Source organism: Euleptes europaea, chromosome 9 (assembly GCF_029931775.1).
Source record: "Euleptes europaea isolate rEulEur1 chromosome 9, rEulEur1.hap1, whole genome shotgun sequence".
NCBI classification, from domain to species: Eukaryota; Metazoa; Chordata; class Lepidosauria; order Squamata; family Sphaerodactylidae; genus Euleptes; species Euleptes europaea.
Window position 1 is genome coordinate 41,919,722 of NC_079320.1, and position 15,420 is coordinate 41,935,141.

Here is a 15,420-nt window from a genome sequence, read left to right on the forward strand (position 1 = left end):
CTTCAAGTAACTTTGTTTAAGCAGTTTCCATCTGATGTTTCTAGATATGTGAGTGGCTTTCTGGACTGTCCCTCTGATGGAAAATCCTCGATTGAGAGAAATCATACCTCTTCAAATATGTACAAACCATATCTAGGGGGATGGGGTGCAGAAACAGTGTTCTAGTATTGTGTGTTTTGTTACTAATTATCACATGAAATCCTTAATGAAAAAAAATGCAATTTCAAGCCACTCAGTATTAATATTTATATTCTGCAGAAGGCTATTAAATAACTTAGCACCGAGGTGTATTTTCCTTATAAGCTGCAATGAGAATAAGGCACAGGAAAAGGTGATGTAATGATAGTATCAGTTACACCATTCTCTCCCTAATGAATAATCTTCTGCACCAAGGATGAGCTCACTTGCTATTATTGGGATCACATCTGTAAGCCACAAGACACTGCTGAACATATGAAGGGTTTAGTGCTGTGGAGCACAGCCTGTAGCTAGCGATTCTTTTATATTTACCAAATGGTTGTGTTGATAACTTACAACAAGACAAATATTTCTTTGTATAAAAATTCAGCAGCACGAATTTTGTTTGCAGTTTTCACTGCCAGAAACGCATACTTCCTAGGCACAACCGATTCTTTCTCTGGAACCCAGACTTGGGACTATTTTTAAATTGGACATCTAAAATGTGATAAATGTCTCCGCCTTTGCTTCAGCTAGAGCTCACATGACCGACACAAGAGGCTACATTTCAATTTCAGGCTAAGGATAGAAATCTCTCTCTATTTCTGTTCCCTTTCTCATTTTCCAGACAGACATTCCATAAAAACATTGGGAGTGGTGTTTACTCAACAGAGATTCTGGAAATGCATAATGCATAATCATTTCCTTATTTAAAGCTATCCACGAATAAGCCCAGTTGGGCTTGTGACCAAAGGATGCACATTTCCAACAGGCAAAGCTGGCAGCGCATTGTTCATGGATGGCCTTGACGGAGAATGCCCTGCCTGGGGGTGGGGAGGTAGAGTCCCCGTCTTTGGAGGTCTTTAATCAAAGGTTGGATCTGTCGGGAGCGCTTTGATTGTGGGATCATGCATGGCAGGGGGTTGGACTGGATGGCCCTTGTGGTCTCTTCCAACCTTGTGTGGTTTTGTGATTTTTTGTGATTTTGAGAAGCTCATATTAATTGTATTAAAATAAATGATGCAATCCTGTTTTTAAATGCTTGCTTAGAATTGGAATGCTGTCTTGTTGATGCCGTATTAAAGCTTGCGTTTTCTGTTCATTAATTGGCCCATTGTGTGTCATAAATTACTGTTCTGTCCCAGACTCTGTAGATTTTTGCATGACGTATAATGTATCACAAAAACAGCAAAAGTTTAGAAATTTTGTGTATAGCGTATTTGTAGGGAAGGGATAGCTGGCTCCAGTGATTTAAACTTCAAGGGACACAGTTCTTACAATGCCACAGAACAGACAGGAAGGTCTTGGATGGGAAATGGTTGGATTATAGTACAAACCTAGAGGTAAGATGGCAGAATCATATATGGGCATGCAGATTTACACCAGTCTCACAATACAGGAATAATCTGTGCCGTAGGACAGCTCCATTATGCCTATTCTGGTTTGGTTCTGTTCCTGCCTCATTTCTTGTTCTCCCGGGGCTTGCGAATGGTGCTTCAAACAGGGCTTCTAACAGGGGAGTTCAGCACAGGCGGTCAAGGGAGGGGCAGGAGAGAACCCTCTAGCCCTAGTTTCTTGAGAAGGGACATACAAGCTTCACATCAGGACTGGCGAGCCCTGCGTTCTAGTCCCTAATCAAACGTGAAGTTGGCTGAGTGACCTTGAGCCAGTCATTCTCAGCTTTACCTGAGGTTAACTCACGGTTGTTTGGTTGTTTTGTGCAGATACATTGAGAGAAGGGTGGGGTACAAATATAATAGATGGATAGGTTTGTCACCCAGTGCAGAGATTCATTGTTGACATATCCCTAGAAACAGATGCATGTAGGGCTATTGCTCTTTGAAGATTAACTGTCCTGTTCTCTTCAAATGCTTTCTTCCCGCTTCGCCTTAACTTAGCATTTTCCTTCCTTTCTTACCTGACTACAGTCCAATGAAGTAATTACGAGGATCTAAAAATTAGGGAACATTCTTGCTGGGTTGCTAAAGGAGGCACTGAGTGCTTGTCCTCACATGTTGAATGGGTTTTTCTTGTTCTGTTTCTTTCAGCTGACTGCCTTTCTTCAAGCCCTGCCTGGCACCTCTTTCTTTGAGAGCTGCCAAAATTGTTTCTCTTCCCTGTTTTGTGTGCTGATTAATTCTCTGCACATTCCAGGAACGTAACCCACAATGATGAATTCAGCCTACTGATGTGATTCTTGTGTGGGAACAAGCTATTACGTTCCTTGTCACTGTTAGTCACCGAACTGGCCAGTTTACTATTTGGCTTTCATAAAGATGAATCTCTTTTAATATTTATGTCATTTGGTATTTTGATAGATGAGCACTCACTGCAGAAACCAACATTTCCATTCTTGTGTATATACAGATAATAGAGAAATAGAAATGCATTAACTTTCTCAGTGTACATTGAGCAAAAATTGTGGGTTTTTTTTTTTCATGATAGCATAGTGTGTCTAGTTTTGTGTAAAGTTCACAGCTGAAGACGGCTAATTTGCTTCTTGAATATCAGTGAGCATGTTGTCAGCACATACAACTATTATGAATAAAGTTGTTTTCTTTCTGTTCGCTTTTGGGAAAGTCTGTATGTTCTAAGGATTTTCTTAAATCCCCAAACAAAGCCTTCAGTCTTATGCTGCAGCATGTTTGGAAGTATACAGTATTTATGCCTTATCCTCTAGATTGATACACCTTACTCTCTTCTCCTATGAAACTGGAAAATTACGATCTCCTGGTTCTGTAGCCACACACCAATCCTAATTCAGTAGATAAACATGCATTGAAATAGTTCTGATTCAGGTCTTCTAATTCTACACAGTCCCTGGTAAACGGTAGCTGTTGGAAATAATTATGGCAAGACACTAGAAGGAACATGCTTACTTTTCAGTTTCCTGCCACAAGACTCTCCAAGTCTTTGCCAAATAAGAAGCACTGTTTTATATTACAATCAGTACTCTAGCCCACCTATTGTTTATTTAATTTTTTAAAATATCTGGGGCTTTTAGGTATGCCTGTGGGTTAGGGTATATGACTTTGAGATTAAATCCAACTCTCTGGTTCTGCAGTGGTCTCTGACCTATGTCCAGAAGCACTAGAGCAGTGTCTTCAACCTTTATATATGAAGAATCCATCTCTAAGACCTAGCGAGCTGCAAGCACATGACAGGAAGTTGCGTGACAACAAAGTTGGTGTCTTTGCGGGGGTGGGGGCATTAGAGGACTTCTGGGGGTGTATGGCCCCAGGTGGAGAGAAGAGAAGACAGCTTGAGACCGCTTTCATTGAAAGGGGAGTTTCTCAACCTGCCTGCGCTCAAAAGCTTCTCCGCCACTGAGTGACCTCACCTTTCCATGCTGCTGCTTCTCAAGCGTGGGTACAAAGAGAGGCAGAATCTGCAGCTTGCCACACATGTATTCCTTTCAAATCGCAAAAAAAAAAAAAAAAAAAAAAAAGCGGTAGGGGCCCCCAAGCCAACATGTGGAGCTCCTCAACCCACCAGAAGGTCCCAGCCCGTGAGCTGAGGATCACTGCAGAAGAGCAATGGGATCAGTTGTAGAGCTTCCCAGTACACAGCCATAGGATGCCTTATTCCTGTGTCTTTAGATCCAGTGAGCCTGACATGCTGGTTCTGGCATTCTTCCAGCACAAAGCTAGAATAAGAACTGTTGATGAAGTTTAGAAAGCGGAGAGAACTCACCATCTCTCTCTTGTTTGCTTTGCCCATGATGTTTCTGTTGCATAGCTGGTGGACATTTGCAGACCAACAAATAAACTTGTGGGTATCAGGGAGGGACTCCCCAAAAGCCCAGTCAAGGGAGAGGCCACCCTGCTTGGGCAAGTTGCTGCTGCTATAACTCTGGTTTTTATAATCATATCTGTAGACATTCTCATCTCAGTGGAGAAAGAAGAGCAATAAATACAGAAACCGAAGTCTCCGTGTTAGCTATGTGCCACAATTAATGTTTATTTGGGTTAATGTTCTTGATTATTTGGCTAATACAATGATAATCTGTTGGTTCACGGGGAAGTCTATTCAGGTGTCCCTTTGGCTGATTTTTCCATTTCGGGTGTCTGTATTTCTGGGTTTCTCTTTGCTTGATCTTCTGGTTCCTGTCTGAGGATAGAACTGAATATCTTAACCTTCTGTGTGGAGCTGTAGGGGAGAGCTAAAAGCCAGGAGGCTAATAAAAACATCCTTCCATCTTTAGACTAGCCTTCCTTCCAAGTCCCAGAGCATAAATAAATCATCTAGGTTGCATCATTAGGGAGCTACTAGAGAATGCAGAAAATGCCAGTCAGTTTCCCCATTTTCCTGGGTCAGCTATTGATTTCTTTTCTAATCATCTGTTACAAAATTCTTGCCAGATATCATCAGCTGGATTCCATATCCCATGAAGCAGTGACACAGAGAATCCATTCATACAGATATCCCTGCTGAAATATTCTGTAGGCATTGTTTCTATCTTCCCATCTGCGATCTCTCGAAGGACAGAAGCTCATATGGAAGACATTTGGACTCTATGAACAATTATTTTAAATACTTGTTGGACTGATATGGACCATTGATGTTAAATACAGAGTTTAGCAGTATTTTCACAAGAAAAGACTTCTAATTGTAAATGTTCTTAATGCAGTGTATCATGTTTCCCAGAGCCATCTTTATCACTTATTTATGTAGTACATAAATCTTCCAAGGTGCTCATGAAAGCCAGTATGGTATAGTGGTTTAGAGTGTCAGACTAAGATCTGGGAGACCCAGGTTTTAGTCCCCATTCTGATATGGAAGCTTGCTGGGTGACCTTGGGCCAGTTATAGACTCTCAGCCTGACCAACCTCATAGGGCTGTTGTGAGGATAAAACAGCGGGCAGGAGAATGATGTAAGTCACTTTGGCTCTCCATTGGGGAGAAAGGTGGGGTATAAATGAAGTAAAATAAAAATAAATTATTACCGCCTTCCATTTTATCCGGACAACAGCTCTGTGAGGGAAGTTAGTCTGAGAGAAGTTGACTGGCCTAGAGTCACCCAGTGAATTTCACAGCAAGTAGGGATTTGAACCTGGCTCTCCCAGGTCCTAATCCAACAGTCTAATCACTACACCACACGGGACTTCCGGTAAGGACACTGATCGAAGTGAAGTGCCTCACTGGGAGCTCCCAGTGAAGGACCGAGAAACGTCTAAAATTGGGGCAATTATTGCCCCTTGCCTGATTCCTAAAAAGTGGAATGGGAGTCAGGAATTCTTCTGCTGCCAGTGAAGAGTGGTGTTGATTCCTGAGTCCTTCGAGAGTGCTTTTTTAAGACTCCCGGAAGCTCAGATGCTGTCCCGCCAGGCTGAGAGGATTTAAATCGCTGCGGACGTTTTCTTTCGGAATCAGGCTTTGCTCTCCCTTACCCAACACCATCAACGCCACTACTTAAGGGAACAAAAGCCTCACCCTCCAAAATCCGAGTGAGTGATAAGAATCTCTTTGTTTATATTTGGAAAACAAATAAAAATAGACTTTCAAAATATAAGCATAGCTTCTTAACCTCCCGATTTCGAGAATAAATATACAGGATTCTATAAGGACTCTGAATTAAAGCAGCAGGAAGCTTATTAAAGCTATTGGAAGATAGACTAAACAAACGGGACTGAGAATTGACATACCGAGATCCAATAGCAAAGTCTGAATCCTTGAGAGAGAAGGAGGAAGTTAAAGATGTCCCTCCTCCAGCAATGGCCTCCGTATGATTGATTTCCAACTGTGTGGCAAGTCAAAGAGAAAGAGGAGTATTAGGCGAAGACAGAGAAAGCTGGCTGCAAAGCGATGTCGCAGGACCGGAAGTACGTCAGCCTGTGTAACCGGTAAATACATCCTACTTATCATAGAGAGGAGATGGCAGAAGGTCCGCGGCACTTCCTATTTCCTGTCTAAGAAGCCGACCTAGAGCGTCCTCAATCTCAATGGTACTCAAAATTTTAAAACTTGATTATTAAGTTAATCGGAGGACAAAACCAAAACCAAACAAAGCGAAATATATGGGAGGATACACTAGTACCTTAACTCTCAAGGCTTGAAGGATTGGAACCTGCTGAAAATTTGACTTTTTTTTTTTGCCGGATTTCATGTCTATTCCACGGCAACGCTCTGGATCATTTCATAGTCCTGCTATAACAAAACCTTCTGATACTATGGCGGAGAAGCAAGACAAGAAAATGCAAGAACTTTTAGCCAAACAGACTGACACTTTTACTAAACAGATGGAACAAATGTCCAAGCAACAAATGGAGCAGATGTCTAAACAGCAGGAAAAGTAAATGAGTCAATTAACTGAGATGTTAGCTGAGATAGTAAAAAAAGTAAAGGAAACCAAAACCCAGGTCACCTCACTGCAAACTGACATGAAGACTATGGATGCCTCGGTTAAGAAGATGATGGAAGAACATAAAGAAGTCAAGAAAAAAGTGGACACACATGAAAAACAACTGGGACAGCTGCAGATGCAGGAAGAATCCACGAAGGACCAACTTGCTATGATGGACATGAAGGCCAGAGAAACTAATCTACGCCTGCGAAATTTACCTGAGGATTGTGGTAGCACCAGAGAATCACTGGTTAAGATTTTGGCTGAATTGTTTCACATTGATGAACAAGAATTAGAACATGCCATCAAGAGAATTTACAGGATTCCTTTACCACCTAACATGAAAAGAGCAAAAGCAAGAGATGTTATGATATCCTTTTATGATATCAGGATGAAAGATATAATAATGCAACAGCATTATCAAGATCCAATAGTGCTGGAAGGCAACACACTGATACTCTTGAAGGATATACCAAGACACTTGATGGCAAAAAGGAATATATTCAAAGAATTCACAACATCTTTAAGAAAAAGTAGAATCAAATATAGGTGATTGTTACCACAAGGATTGGCATTCACTTACAAAGATGTGAAGTCACTACAAAAGAAGATGTTGGAAAATTTCTGAGAAAGTACAAGAAAGAGCTTGTAGGCTACACACCAGATCAGAAACATGATTCAAGCCAAGAAGAAGACGAGGATATGTCCAAAGGAGCAGTGGGCGGATTATAAAACTGTATAATTAAAACTCTGACAACATGGCTAAAGCTATATCGTGGAATGTAAACGGTCTGAATGAAAAAGTGAAGAGGGGACGGATTTTTAAATTTTTACAAAAACAAAAATACTCATTAATATGCTTGCAAGAAACACATATCTTGAAGAAAGATAAAAAATATTTGGAGAGGAAAAACTTGGGGCAATCTTTCATTTCATCAGCTAAAACAAAAACAACAGGACTTGTTATATATGCTCATGCTTTGTTTGCTCCAGAATTAGTATATAAGGATGAAGAAGGCAGAATATTATTGGTACGAGTTAAAATATGTGGACAAAAAACATTGATTGCAGGGATATATGCTCCAAATGAGGGGAAAGCACAATTTTACAAGCAACTTCACGATATTTTATTGCAGAAGAACAAATATTGCTGATGGGAGACTTTAATAGAGTTATAGATTGTTCACTAGATAAGAAATCAATGGCAAAGGAAGAAAGGGAAGGATGCCTGACTAAAACTTTTTTCAGTTAATTGAGGAATTTAAAATACAGGACATTTGGAGGACAATGAACACCACAGCTAAAGAGTATACTTTTTACTCCGCAAGACATAATTCACACTCCAGAATAGATATGATATGGGCGAGTAAATCTATATTTACCCAATTGAGAAAGGTGCAAATAATACCGAGGACTTTTTCAGACCACAACCCGGTGGCTTTTGAGTGGTACAATAGACAAGCATTCAGATGGAGGCTTAATGATAGACTATTGAGAGATGGTAAAATAAGGAAAGAAATTCAGGATATTATTAAGGACTATTTTCAAATCAATATGAATGGAGAAACTAATTTGAATATTGTATGGGATGCTTTTAAGGCTGTGCTAAGAGGATATATGATTCAGAAGAATACTGCGTGGAAGAAAAAACAATTGCAACAAACAAATGACATACTCTGGGAATTACAAAATTTAGAAAAAAACTTATTTTGGAAATACAAGAAGACCAGAGGAAACAGATTGTGACAAAAATTAAGGTGGTTAAACACCAATTAAATTTGGTGATTATGGAAGAAATGAATAAAAATATGAAATATGCAAAACAGATATTTTGAACATGCAAATCGACCGGGTAAATTTTTGGCTAGTCAATTAAGAGACTCCATGCAGAAAAAGATAATTAGCAAAATACAGACATCAAAAGGACCGGTTTATACAACAACAGATATATTGAAAGAATTTGAATCATTTTACACGAGACTATATCAAAAAAACAATATATCGGGAAACAAAATGGATAAATATTTGAGAAATGTAAAGGTCAGCAAGCTATCTTCTGAACAGCAAAAAACTTTGGATGCATCAATCACAATGGCAGAAATAGAAGATGCAATAATGAAACAAAAGACAGATAAAACACCAGGTCCAGATGGAATTACAGCTTTATTTTACAGGACATTTAAAGACAATTTGAAGAATTCTTTTTTGCAGGTATGTAATACAATTTTAGACACAGGATTATCCCCAGAGACATGGTCGCATGCCTACATATCGTTGATTCATAAGACTGGAAGAGACATGGAAAGAGTAATGAATTATAGACCAATATCTCTTTTAAATGTGGATTACAAAATATACGCTTCTATTTTATCTAACCGTTTGAAGCAATTTATAACATCTTTGATTTATGAAGATCAAGTGGGATTCGTTCCTGGACGACAGATAAAAGATAATTTGAGGATCTTATTAGATGCGATTGAATACCATGAGCAGAATAATCAACACAAAGTAGCTTTTGTCTTTTTGGATGCAGAGAAAGCTTTTGACATGGTTTCTTGGGGATATATGAAAAAAGTGTTGGAAAAAATGAATTTTGGGACAAGGTTTTGGACAGGAATTGATGCGATATATAATACACAAAAAGCTAAAATATTAGTAAATGAATCAATATCAGAAAGCTGTGAAATACAAAAAGGAACCAGACAAGGATGCCCGTTATTTCCTCTGCTTTTTATTTTGACTTTGGAAACTTTATGTTGTAAGATCCGGGAAACAGAAGCAATTCATGGTTTGAAAGTAAATAAACAAGAATTCAAATTGAGAGCCTTCGCAGACGACTTATTATTTATTCTGACAGATCCGCATCAATCTGCAAATTATCTATTAGAATTACTGAAGCAATATGGAGAAGTTTCTGGTTTTAAGATAAATCAAGATAAGACCCAAACTTTATTTAAAAATCTCTCAAAAGAAGAACAAAAAGACTGTGGATATTACAGGATGGGAGAAAACTAATAAGGTTAAATATCTAGGTACTTGGATTACAAATAAAAATAAAGATTTATTGGAGAATAATTATGTGAAACTTTGGGAATCTGTAAAAAAAGATATGATATCATGGTCAAATAAAAATATTTCATTGCTGGGCCGTATTTCAGTAACACAAATGAATATTTTACCAAGGTTACTTTTTCTATTTCAGACTCTACCAATAGTGGAACAACCTAGATATTTTGATGTTTGGAGGAAAGACTTGCTGAATTTTATATGGCAAGGGAAAAAGTCTAGAATTGCCTATAAATACTTGGTTGACTCTAAAGAAAGAGGAGGATTTGCTTTACCATACTTTAGACTATATGCGGAAGCATCAGCTTTAGTATGGCTAAAAGATTGGATACAATTAAAAAATAATAGGTTGCTGGATTTGGAAGGCTTTGACAATAGATATGGGTGGCATGGCTGCTTATGGTATGATAAACTTAAGATTCATAAGACTTTCCAGCACCACATTGTTAAATCTTCAATAATAAAAATTTGGCTAAAATATAAACATCTTTTGGAACCTAGAACACCTTTATGGATCTCTACACAAGAGATGTTAACATTGAGACCATTGAGACCATCACAATTTTTTACTTATCAAGATTTATTGGTATGGAAGGACAATAAATGTGCCCTAAAAAAATATGAAGAATTGAAGGAATACATTACTTGGTTTCAATATCATCAAATACAATCTGTATTTTTACAAGATATGAATGGTTTTATTAAAGACAAATCACTTCTTCAACGAATATTATTAGAAAACAACATTTAATATCAAAACTGTACAAGATGTTATTGAACAAGATCAAATTAAACCAACGATGATAACTTGGGCACAGACATTGGGACATGACATTTCTTTGCATAATGGGAAAGACTTTGGTCAAAAGATATGAAATATATATGTTCACAATCATTGAGAGAGAATATATATAAAATGATTTACAGATGGTATTTAACACCAAAGCAATTATCCAAAATGTATGGAAATATGTCACCAAAATGTTGGAAATGTCAAGAAGAACTGGGTTCTTTTCATCACGTTTGGTGGCTATGTGAGAAGGCAAAAAATTTTTGGGATGTGATCTATAATGAATTAAGGATGATATTACAACAAAATATCCCTAAAACACCGGAGATGATGCTGTTAAGTATAATACCGGACTCTATAGTGACTCAGAGATCTTTCTTGATACATGCCACTACTGCTGCTAGACTGGTTTACGCCAAGAAATGGAAAACGTCGGAGATACCTGACAAGACCGATTGGATAGATAAAATGATGGAGCTAGCTGAAATGGCAAAACTAACAGCATTAATAAATCAAAAAGAAGACATTGAATTTGTGGCAGAATGGGAGGCATGGACAATATATTGTAGGAATGAATTTAATAGTGATATTAAGGGATATGTTTTGATCTAATTCAGATTTGTTGAGATAATTAAGAGGTGACAATAGTCAACTAGATATATATGATAAAGATACAGGTGATTTATTTTAAATGAATTAGACAAATACAAAGAGAGTAACAATGATAATAAGTGGACAGAGGAGGGGAGAGGGGAAGTCAAAGATATATATGTTAGTTAAATGATAAGATAGAATTTGTTAGACTACACAATATGTTAATGGATATTTGTAATTGAATTTGAATTAATTTGAAAAAATTTATCTATATATATAATCACTACACCACACTGGCTGTTCTACTGCCCTATGTCCTAAAGACATATCCCCGTATGGAATGGTCATGCTCATTCCTCTTGATGTCATTGCTGTTTGAATATCATACAAATGCTTTATGGGACTTGTATATTTTCCCCCATTGGAGCAAACTGTTGCTTTGTTTGAACAGTTTGCACTGGGGAAATGATGCAGAAGGAAAGATACGGCCCTGCTCTGGATTCCCCCCCCCCTTTTAGGCTTTCAAGAAAACTGTAGGAAATCCTAATTACAGGTCTCTCTGGTTGTGTGTAGTTCAGCTGAACAGACTCAACCAGGTGACATGCTGGAAGCTCAATAAACAGATTTCAAATGCAATTTCTTTGCTGGGGGACCCTATTCAAATCATGGTAGTGACATGGCGTTCTTTCCCCTGAGCAATTTTCCTGACTTCAAACGCAGCTGGGTTTGAGCTGAATCATTGTCCTGCAAAAAGTATCAAAGGTAATGTGCTAATCATTGTCCTGTAAGTATCAAGATAATGTGCTAATAAGGGTGTGGTATGTTAATATGGAACCATTGTATCCTGAAGTGATCTGTTAATGTGTGAAATCCAAAGCTAATCTGCATGGCTATTGTGTACTGTAGTCTTTGTTAGTCTGGAGGTTTTCAGGACAGGAAGCCAAGCCTTATTCATTCTTAAACTCTCTTCTTTTCTGTTAAAGTTGTGCTGATGTTTATGAATTTCAATGGCTTCTCTGTGCAATCTGACAAAATAGTTGGTAGAATTGTCCAGTCTTTTAGTCTCTTGGAATAAGACCCTGTGTCCTGTTTGGGTCAGTCCATGTTCAGCCACTGCTGATTTCTCAGGTTGGCCAAGTCTGCAGTATCTTTCATGTTCTTTTATCGTTGTTTGTATGCTGCGTTTTGTGGTCCCGATGTAAACTTGTCCACAACTGCAAGGTATAAGATATACTCCTGCAGAGGTGAGGGGGTCTCTTTTGTCTTTTGCTGATCGTAGCATCTGTTGTATTTTCTTGGTGGGTTTAAACACTGTTTGTAGGTTATTTTCTTGGTGGGTTTAAACACTGTTTGTAGGTATATCATATATCTTGCAGTTGTGGACAAGTTTACATCGGGACCACAATGATTAGCACATTACCTTTGAAACTTTTTGCAGGACAATGATTCAGCTCAAACCCAACCCCTTTCTGACTATATATTACTCTTCCTACACACTTGACACTGAGAGACACTGTCCTTCAGTGTTACTCCTCTGAAGATGCCTGCCACAGCTGCTGGTGAAACGCCAGGAAAGAAAATACCAAGACCATGGTCACACAGCCCGGATAACCTACAAGAACCAACTAAAATATTTAATTTATGAGCAAAAATAATTTTAGTTGTGTTTGATGTCAAAGCAATAGCCAAAAGCTAAATTTATGTATCAGTGGTCTTCTTAATAAGGGAGAAAATGGGTTTCAGCCAGAACTGAGTAAGAACAGCAGTTCAACCCTACCCTCGGCATTGTAAGAACACAGACATCTACCCTGACGTTTTATTATTAAGAGGCATTTAGCCTGTGGGCTAATAGTGATGTGCTCCCCCATTATTGTCGAGTCCAATGAGATCGATGAGGGCAGGAGGTTGGTTTGAGCTTACGGCTTGCTTTATTGGCCATAATTGGGTGAGTCAGGATCCAGACAAACAGCTCCACGATCCTGTCACACCGAAGCAGGGCAAATGCAAGAGGTTTTATAGACATTTGACATTCCAATACAACAATGATACATTTTGTTAACATCCAATATTAGCTTGTCAATGCAACGTCATTAGTTTCTACAGCGCGTGCGCAAGCCTCACTACATTAATGAATGGAGCCTATCTTATGGAGCAGTTCAGAGTGTTCCCTTGCTGGGTGAAGCTAACGTTACTTTTCCAGCCCTTGGAATGTGTGTGTGCCTACGTGCTTCGTGCTAAAGGAAAAGGGGGGGCCACTGAGGAGCGGCTTCTGTGGTTCTGTTTGTAAGCAGCTTATGTGTGTAGTTTGTGTGTATATCTGAATGATTACTCAGGTATGATTACTCCAGCACAACAATAGAGAAGCTGTTTTTTGTATATATGTCTTAAATTGTAATTTTGTGGAGGGTTCTGTAAACCAGTTTGAGTTCTCCAATGTAGGAGAAATTATTGTGGGGTAGGGTTGCCAGGTTTCTCTTTGCCACTGGTGGGAGGTTTTTGGGGCGGAGCCTGAGGAGGGTGGGGTTTGGGGTGGGGAGGGACTTCAATGCCATAGAGTCCAGTTGCCAAAGCAGCCATTTTCTCCAGGTGAACTGATCTCTATTGGCTGGAGATCACTTGTAATAGCAGGAGATCTCCAGTTATTATCTGGAGGTTGGCAACCCTATTGTGGGGTAACAAATAAAAATAGGGCACTATTGTTGAAATAGGATTCTAAAAGTCGGTCCAGCTTTTTAATTAATAGTTTGGATGAAGAGATAGATTTAATCAGATTTATGAGAAATATTAGCATGAAGATCACCTTGCCCTGAAGGCACATGATGCAATTCTTTCACAGTAGCTATGCAAGTCTGGACCTGAGCTCTTCTAAGACGGGAAACTACAGAAGCATCATGTATATTCTGCTCTGACCTCCTTGGAGGAAAAGTGGAATACAAATGTAACAAGTAGGCAAAATAATTAAACAGCACATGAAATTTAAAGCTTTAGAACTAGGAGAACTGACAAAGGATTAGAACAATGGGTAGGCCTCTTCCAGTGCAATCCTAAGCATTGACTTTAGTAGATCTAGAAAGGTGTATCTCTGCTTAGGATACCACTGATAAGGACAATTAGGCAATCACCAAGAGCAGCCCAACCCTCTCTTTGACCCAGCAAGTTTTTTGTTTGGGTCAAGAGTAGGGTTACCAGCTCCAGGTTGGAAAATACCTGGAGATTTATGGGGGTGGATTCTGAGGAGGGCAGGGTTTGGAGAGGGGAAGGACTTCAATGCCATGGAGTCCAATTGCCACAGGGGCCATTTTCTCCAGGGAAACTGATTTCTATCACCTGGGGATCAGTTGTAATAGCGGGAGATCTCCACCACCCTAGTCAAGAGGCATACAGCCAACATACATATTCCACAGATTTGCCAGCCTCCAAGCAAAGCCAGGAGATCTCCCAGAATTAGACCTGATCTCCAAACAACAGAGATCACTTACCTTGGAGGAAATGGCTGCTTTGGAGGGTAGACTCTATGACACTATAGAATCATAGAGTTGGAAGGGACCACCAGGGTCATCTAGTCCAACCCCCTGCACAATGCAGGAAACTCACAACTACCTCCCCCACACACCCCCGATGCCCACTGAAGCTCTTCCCCTCCCCAACCCTACTCCCCAGGCTCCACCCCCAAATCTCCAGGACTTGCCCAACCCAGAGTTGGCAACCCTAACAGGACAACAAAAGGCGTGGGGGAAACCTCACAGTGTGAGGGGGGAACAATAAGAGCACTAGTCTGCAGCAACAAAAGTCTTAAATTGTACATGTTTAAAAGCCGACTAGATGCTCACCTAAAGACTTTAACCACACAGCTACATCAACCCTTCCTCAGAACTAGGGTGAGGTCTTTGCCTAATTAACAAAACAGTACCTTCTGTTTCCCTCACTGTGTTCTCCAAATCAGCATCTCTGAGAACTGTGGCTTTTGTTAGGATCCTACTAGTTAAAGCTGGCCATCCCACAGGCTTCCGCCTGCCATCTCTAGGGACTGATGCTGTATACCTCTATGCCCTTGCGTGCATGAAGAGGGCTCTGAGGGGAGGAGGCATACAGTCTCAAGTTAAAACCAAGCCTACTCACCCTGACGTTCTCAATTTGAGCCAAAAGCTGCCCGATACTCCACCACACCTTTGAAGTTCAGAGAAATGGTGAGTTTGGTTTAAACCTATGATGGAAAGTTTCCTCAGCATGGTGGGAAGTCATCCATCTTGGTAGGGCAAGGCATGGGTTATCATATTTGTTCCATTACATTAATTCAAAACCAAGATTAATATACAGTATCAATGTTAACATTTCTGAGCAAATGATGGTCCCACAATTTTACAGTCTATTTATTAAAAAAAATGTTGCTGTTTGTGGGTGCCACATCTGCAGTGCTTGTGTTTACTTCTGTTAACTGAATGGATATCAG